The 7,603-nt window shown below is 27.5% G+C and overlaps 1 long non-coding RNA gene across 1 annotated transcript; it reads right to left on the bottom strand.

The window, feature by feature from the left end:
• Positions 1 to 3,203: 3,203 nt before the first annotated feature.
• On the bottom strand, positions 3,204 to 5,501 carry LOC132935362 (uncharacterized). Its single transcript, XR_009663226.1, has 3 exons — positions 5,312 to 5,501; positions 4,702 to 5,220; positions 3,204 to 4,634 (listed from the first exon to the last, which is right to left on the bottom strand). It is a non-coding gene; the product is annotated as an uncharacterized LOC132935362 (long non-coding RNA).
• Between the last annotated feature and the right edge of the window lie 2,102 nt (positions 5,502 to 7,603).

Raw genomic sequence — 7,603 nt, 5'->3', positions numbered from 1 at the left:
CCTAGACTTTTTTTTTGTGGTTCAGTAAACCACGAAATGCATGATATGGCCTCTGTGTAAAACGCCTAAAATCTAAATTATCTCACTGACAAATTTTGTAAAATATTCCTTATACTGACCTGAGTTTCGCAGTGATAATAATTTTGAAAATAGATTTTATTTGGTTATTAAGTCAACTTTGGCTCCTTCAAGCCACATTTTTAATTTTTAATTTTTAAAAACAAAAAAAACCCGTATTTTTAGAAATTTTAGTAGATATAAAATGTAATCTTAAAATTCGACTCAGAACAAGCATGGTCTTATTAAAATTTTGCTAATGCATTATAGGTACCTAACCTAACCTAAAATAGGTTTGTAACGAACCCAATAATATACAATACTATATTATTGTGATCCGTTTCGTCTTGAAGTATATTAGGTAACATAAACGATTAGATAAAGATTAGCATATAATTTAAATATATGAATCAATGTCATAAATCCTATTAAAATATGCTGTGGAATACAACAAGAGCGCTATTATTCGATCTTGGAATCGCATTTCAATAGGTCCTACGATCTCACCTGAACAGGTTAAGAAAATAGTAACCAGATGGCCATTATTATTTTAAATACATTAATTAAAACGAAGTACGCATTTCCGAACAACTATATAAAAAGCCTACAGTAGAAATATAATCAATCATACATTATAGTTATATGAATATGATATATTATGGTTATTACTTATAACATATATATATATATACAAATAATCCATAGTATCTAATTATTAACGGATGGCATATAACATATACAGGGTGATTCTTTTATCAAACAACACTCATTATTTGAAAAAGTATTGACTTTTTTCAAAATTTTTTTTTTTCAAAATTGTAGATTTACGCTGTTCTAGAATTGAATATTTTTTTTATATTTTTCACCCTTATATTTATTAGGTAAACCACCATCAACTTTTGATTTTCAAATGGTAACCTATACTTAAAATTTCATAATTGAATAAAACTATTTTTTTCATTAGTTATTACGTTCAAATTTTCATTTTTCGTTAATCCGTTGATGAGATATTGCTCCTCAAAGTTGGGTGGTTTTGGGAGGTAGTTATTGTGTGTAAATGTGTTATACCTCGTCAGTAGATATTATCTCTACTAGGATTTTTATGTCCCAGGGTTAAAAGATATTACACTTTTCAAATCAGTTCATAAAGTACTTAGAGCCCCAAATGTATTTTATTATGCCGATTTTTCAGGGAGTCACACAGTTTTACCCCACGAAGGTGATTGCGGCACTGGTCATTGGTCGTAATAATTATTATCAATTATAAAGACCAGAAGTTATAAGTAATAAATTCGATATCGTTCGACCCAAGATATAGCGGTGATTATCTTTGTACCTGATAGCTGATAATACCTACATACAATAACAGACGATCATATTATTGGGTATACGTATACCTATCTAATTGGACTGCTTCTGTTTGTAGATTTGATCACGATTTAATCTCTATTCTATGCCGACTACAACACACCATAGAGTAACATACGGAAATACAGAATTATTTTAGTCTATAAGTTGTCCATGGTTTATCACTCTTATAATCTAAGACCGTGATCATTACAACTGTCTATCATAAAGAAAATACAGTGTTACCAGTACAGTAACTTACTGTTAATTTATGTCACAAATAAAATCCTGTTTTTGTTACTCAATTAGACAGTCTGTACTACAGTTGCAACAACTAGATTACTGATAATAAAACTTCTAAAATTATTAAAAATCTGTATTTCAATGATAAATGTATACAATAACAATTAATAATAATTGTACAAATTATGATATAATGGACCATAATATTAACAATAAATTAACTTAATTTTTTTTTTATACATATTTTAATAATATACATATAACTGTGTATAGCTTTGGTAGATTTAACTAATACAAAATAATGTGTTAATTATTATTATACATTTAATATTTATATTACCATAATATGGATACTATAAACATGTAAATACCAGAATACCTATGAGAATTTAATATTTTTAATAATAATTTTTTTTTTTGAACAAATCAAATATTGTACCTCTTCTTATATAAAATATCATTTAGGCACATGCACATCGAATAAAGAAGTTTGACAAGTACATAACACTAGGGTCTGTGAGAATTTAACATTTTAACTTTTTTTATAGTCCCGAAGAATCAAGATAAAAATTAATTTTACACATAATATAACACCAGTCTTGGGTAAAATACTTTTTAAAAGTATTTGGAATAAATACTCGAATACTCATGAAAAATAGTTTTCCGAATATGTATTCGAATACACCATAAAAATAGTATTCTGAATAAAGTATTTAGAATACTATAAAAATATTCCAAATACTTTTAAAATATTTTTTGTTAAAGATTTTCATATTTAATCCAAGGAAGAAGGTAGTCACTATTTACACTATTTAAAGTTTTATCTGCCATAATTGTGAACTCGCAAATTAATGATTTAACACGTTGAAAACAAAAATACGTAAAATATTATATAATAATAATATATTATGTCAGTACTCAGTATAATGTGTGATGTGTCACTGTCCGACTGTCGCACTTCATTCTGCATTTCTAAATGTCTTAATGGCTTGTCATAGAACATAGACCATAGTTAGTATGGGTACAACGATGTGCAGACTACAGAGACGTCAGAGACACAGACGTTCAGTTACAGTAGATAAAATGTATAAGATAAGCACCATAAGCCAATACGGAAATACCCATTAGTCTTTAATATACAAATTTATTTATAGCATTCTTGTTAATGCAATCGGTATCGCTGATCGGTAACCACTAATCAGTAAACATGATATGAATCAATACCTGTTATAATTTTATTATTGTATGAATGTATGATATTAAATATTGAGAGATGTTATCAATTACCTACAAATTTCCAACACAAATTATACGTTTTCTATTTTTTGTTTTAAATTATGTAATCAAAATCCTAAAAAAAATATATTGTTATACTATTAAAGTATTCCGAATATAGTATTTGGAATACTTTCGAAGGTATTCTGAATACTGCAAAAAATACTTTAAGGAAAAGTATTTTCAAAAGTATTCTGAATACCTAAATAGTATTCCGAATACTGTATTCGGAATACTTTTTTCGGAATGCTACCCAAGACTGTATAACACTAATTGTACAGTGGTATTAAAATTACAATTTATTACAAATCTGGAAATACAATACCAACATAAATTTAAATAATATTTTCAACAAGTTAACATTATATAATACCTAATAAATATAACTCTGAACTAATTTAATATTAGGTATAAACAACTTTTTTTTATGTTTACAATTTCAATTTAATGCATTTACAATTCCAAATCAAATATTAGTATAATATAAATAATTCGCCATAGGTCACTTCAATAGTTGTAATATACTTGGTAGGACTAGGTCTTTTTGACCAATCACATGAATTTAATCAATAGGTAGGTATTTAAATAATAATGATATACATGCAAATACATAAGGCACTAATAAACTTAAATAATTATAAAAAAAATCATATTCTCAATGTCATGAACAGGGTTTGAGACCATTGTCACAGAAGGGTCTTTAGCACGCCAAGCTCTAATTTAGCACCCCTTGTTTTTTTAGATTTAACTATCATTATTATAGTGAAATGCCATCAATTTAATGTTTTTAAAATATGAAATATTATAGCACCCACATTTTAGAGTGTTCTTTTTAACACATTTTAAATTTTTTAATGTATATTTTCTACTTTAATATGATGCAAGTGATAACCACTAACAAAAACTAAGGAGAGAATAACCATGTTTTAGATTGCTTAATTTTGATTATTTAAATGTTTGATTTGATGATTTTAGGTTCTGTTTATCCCTGAACCCTGTTCACGACCGAATTTCTCACATTTTATACTGATATTATCGTGAACCATTAAACAATTTTACTTTAATAAGCCCAGGACTATGAAAAATCTATTTCAAAATGATGATACAGTTTAATCAAAATGTTCGTTTTGCAGTTATGCAAAATATGAGTAAAGATAAAACATGTATTCAAAAAATTAAAACAAACTTTTCAATCACCCCAGACTTAGTAAAATTTAAAAATGGTGTTAATAATATTCTTATTTGAATTTAGTACTAATTATTATTTAATGACAACACCAATCATTGACAAAAGTAATTAAGTATTTATCATTATACAATGTAATACTAATATAATTAAAAAAAATATATGTATATTAATAATAATACATTTATATTTTTTTAAATACTTTACATTGAGCATTTATACTATTGTTAAAGTAATAACTGAAAAATAATTATAAATCACATACCTATTTTATTTTTTTTTAAATTCTTTATTTGATTTACACAATCTACATATTATATTGTGTGTATTAAACACAACATACATTATTTTATCTTTTGATTTGTAATGATTGATGTTGTCACCTCATTTAAATTAATTAAAATATCATACAAAGTACAAAACATTAACATTCACAACATTTTTAGTTTCAATACACATCATTTGTAATATGTATGCACTTAGTCCAGCTACATTTTTCCCACTTCTTTGCAATTGTCTTGAATATCTAAAAAATTGAATTTTCAATATAATAATTTAATAATATCACAATTATTAAAAATATTTATACATACTTTATTTTGTTCTGTAGTCTGTTGAAATATTTAAATCCAATATGTGAAAAATTAAAATTTTTCACAGTTACCATTTTAAAATGTAATTAAACATAGCAGTTATAAATGAATATAATTTTAACATACAGGATCTTCTGAATTGTGTGTCATAGGTAGCTGATTCCATTATGGCATATTTAAATTAGGTAAAATGACCTATGTGAAACTGATTTTGAATCATCACATATTATGTAGATAAATAATTTTCTATTCACTTTTAGTTTAGGAACTAAAAAGTGGAGATTTTGATATAACATTTGTAGAGTAGGTATAGACTTTCATGAAAAACCCTGTGTCCAGCTGAGTATAAATTGTAATGACTAATTTTAAATAATATGGAAATATTATCGCAATATTTCTGTGTTGTCATATTATGCCACTTCATTGTATAACAACTCATGTATTATCCAGTAAGTACCAGTGTTCCTTGGTTAGGTATACATTTGAACAAAAATAGTGTATTATGTATAAATGATTAAACTGAAATCAAAATGTCTAAAGTTAATGACATACTCATTGTATTATTTATTTTAATTTTGGCCACTACCAACTAGTAAAACTTAGTACTTACCAATAAATTGTACAAATGTAATCACCAAGCATCTAATTCAAGTGTAATAAGTAAATTTAGGTAGTTATATGATTGATAAAGTATTAAATTATTAAATAAAATACGTAAAATACAATATGTGGAGAATAAGACAATAATTATATTATATTATACAAGAACTAATAGGTATTTCAAAAATAAAATACCTACGACCACGAGTCACGATTAAATTAGTTCCGAGTTATTATCTTAACCATATTTTGTCTACTAGCGGATTGTTATGTGATTAACGCTAACCCAGTATAAGGTATACTTCCATATCATGTAACCACGGAACCACGATATCAGCGCAGAGCACGATAAACATAGTAGATGATAGTAGGTACTATCTAGTATCTGTTATTACCTAATCGCAAATCCACCATAGATATTATAAGATATATGCGCATATCAGTCTAATCACTAATCAGACAACAATCACGTATCGTTGTGTCCGTTGTCACAAATTGTCGGTACTCCATACTTAATAGGTATTTAATGGGGTCGAGGGAATTACACGCGAGTATGCGCAAGTGACACTAATGGTCCAATTACTTAAAATATGACATTATGACAATAAGTTATCAATTATCATTACCTTGGGTTCGAACGATATAGGATTTAAAACTTTTAACTTCTGGTTTTTATAATCGATAAGAATTATTATGACCAGTGACGAAATCACCTTTAGTGGGGCGAACGGCGGACACCCAGCCAAATGGATATTATACAATACATTTGGGGCACAACTCAACCTTACTGCACCTACTTGAATTGATTTTAAAATGTAATATCTTTAGCCCCGGGGCATACAAATCCTAATAACTGCGGTATCTACTGACGTACGTTTCCCCAGCCCCCCACATATCAATTTTCGTAAATTTTCTTTTGCCAATATTTAGTACGTTATTTGTTTGAATTTGTTTGACCCGAATCAGAATTTGTTTGACATCAGGTACTCCGGAAAATTAAATTTACCCGTGGGGGGCTGAGGAAACGTTTCCCCAGCCCCCCTCATAGGTAAATAATCGACTTTTTGAAATTTTTCTTTTGCCAATATTTAGTACGTTGTTTGTTTGAATTTGTTTGACCCGAATCAGAATTTGTTTGACATCAGGTACCCCGGAAAATTCAATTTACCCGTGGGGGGCTGAGGAAACGTTTCCCCAGCCCCCCTCATAGGTAAATAATCGTATTTTTGAAATTTTTCTTTTGCCAATATTTAGTACGTTGTTTGTTTGAATTTGTTTGACCCGAATCAGAATTTGTTTGACATCAGGTACCCCGGAAAATTCAATTTACCCGTGGGGGGCTGAGGAAACGTTTCCCCAGCCCCCCTCATAGGTAAATAATCGTATTTTTGAAATTTTTCTTTTGCCAATATTTAGTACGTTGTTTGTTTGAATTTGTTTGACCCGAATCAGAATTTGTTTGACATCAGGTACCCCGGAAAATTAATTTACCCACAGTGGCTGAGGAAACGTTTCCCCAGCCCCCCTCATAGGTAAATAATCGTATTTTTGAAATTTTTCTTTTGCCAATATTTAGTACGTTATTTGTTTGAATTTGTTTGACCGGTTTTGGAATTTGTTCAACATCGGGAAACCCGTAAAATTCAATTTACCCGTGGGGTCTTAATTATTAGTTTAAATATAATGGCAATCAAATTCAAATTCAACTAAATTTGCCTTTTCAAGGGCAGTCGTTACTCAGAATTGGATTGACATCCAGTACTTATTTGCTTATAAAATGTTTCTTTAGAACATAAATTGAAAAATAATAACTGTTAATAATAATAATAATCTTGCATAATATAATGCAATGAGTTTCAATCTTTAAAAACAAAATAAATTGTACAAAAACAAATAAATAAATACCATAATAGAGCTTTGTTCAAAAAAAATCACCATGTTAGTTTATCAAATATTTTTTTAAAACACAACTTTCAAAAATAAAAATATTGTTTATTTATAATAATAATATTATGCATGCAATGAATTTTATCTTTCAAAGCAAAAAAAATTACTAAATCAAATAAAAAACATCTTGATGCACTTTCAAAGAAAAACAGTACTAAGTAGTATTTATATTATATTAAGAAATAAACTTCAGTCACTTAAATAAAATTGACCTAAATCATTATTGGTTTAAGAAGAACTTATAATCATTGTCATCATCATAAAAATTCTCCAATGGTATTTTTGAAAATATAATAATATAATACGTACATTAAACAAATATATATATTACAACATAAGTTTTTAGTAGGTACAT

Source organism: Metopolophium dirhodum, chromosome 1 (assembly GCF_019925205.1).
Source record: "Metopolophium dirhodum isolate CAU chromosome 1, ASM1992520v1, whole genome shotgun sequence".
Classification (NCBI taxonomy): domain Eukaryota; kingdom Metazoa; phylum Arthropoda; class Insecta; order Hemiptera; family Aphididae; genus Metopolophium; species Metopolophium dirhodum.
Note: the sequence above shows the minus strand (reverse complement) of the source record. Positions and strands in the feature narration are given on the sequence as shown.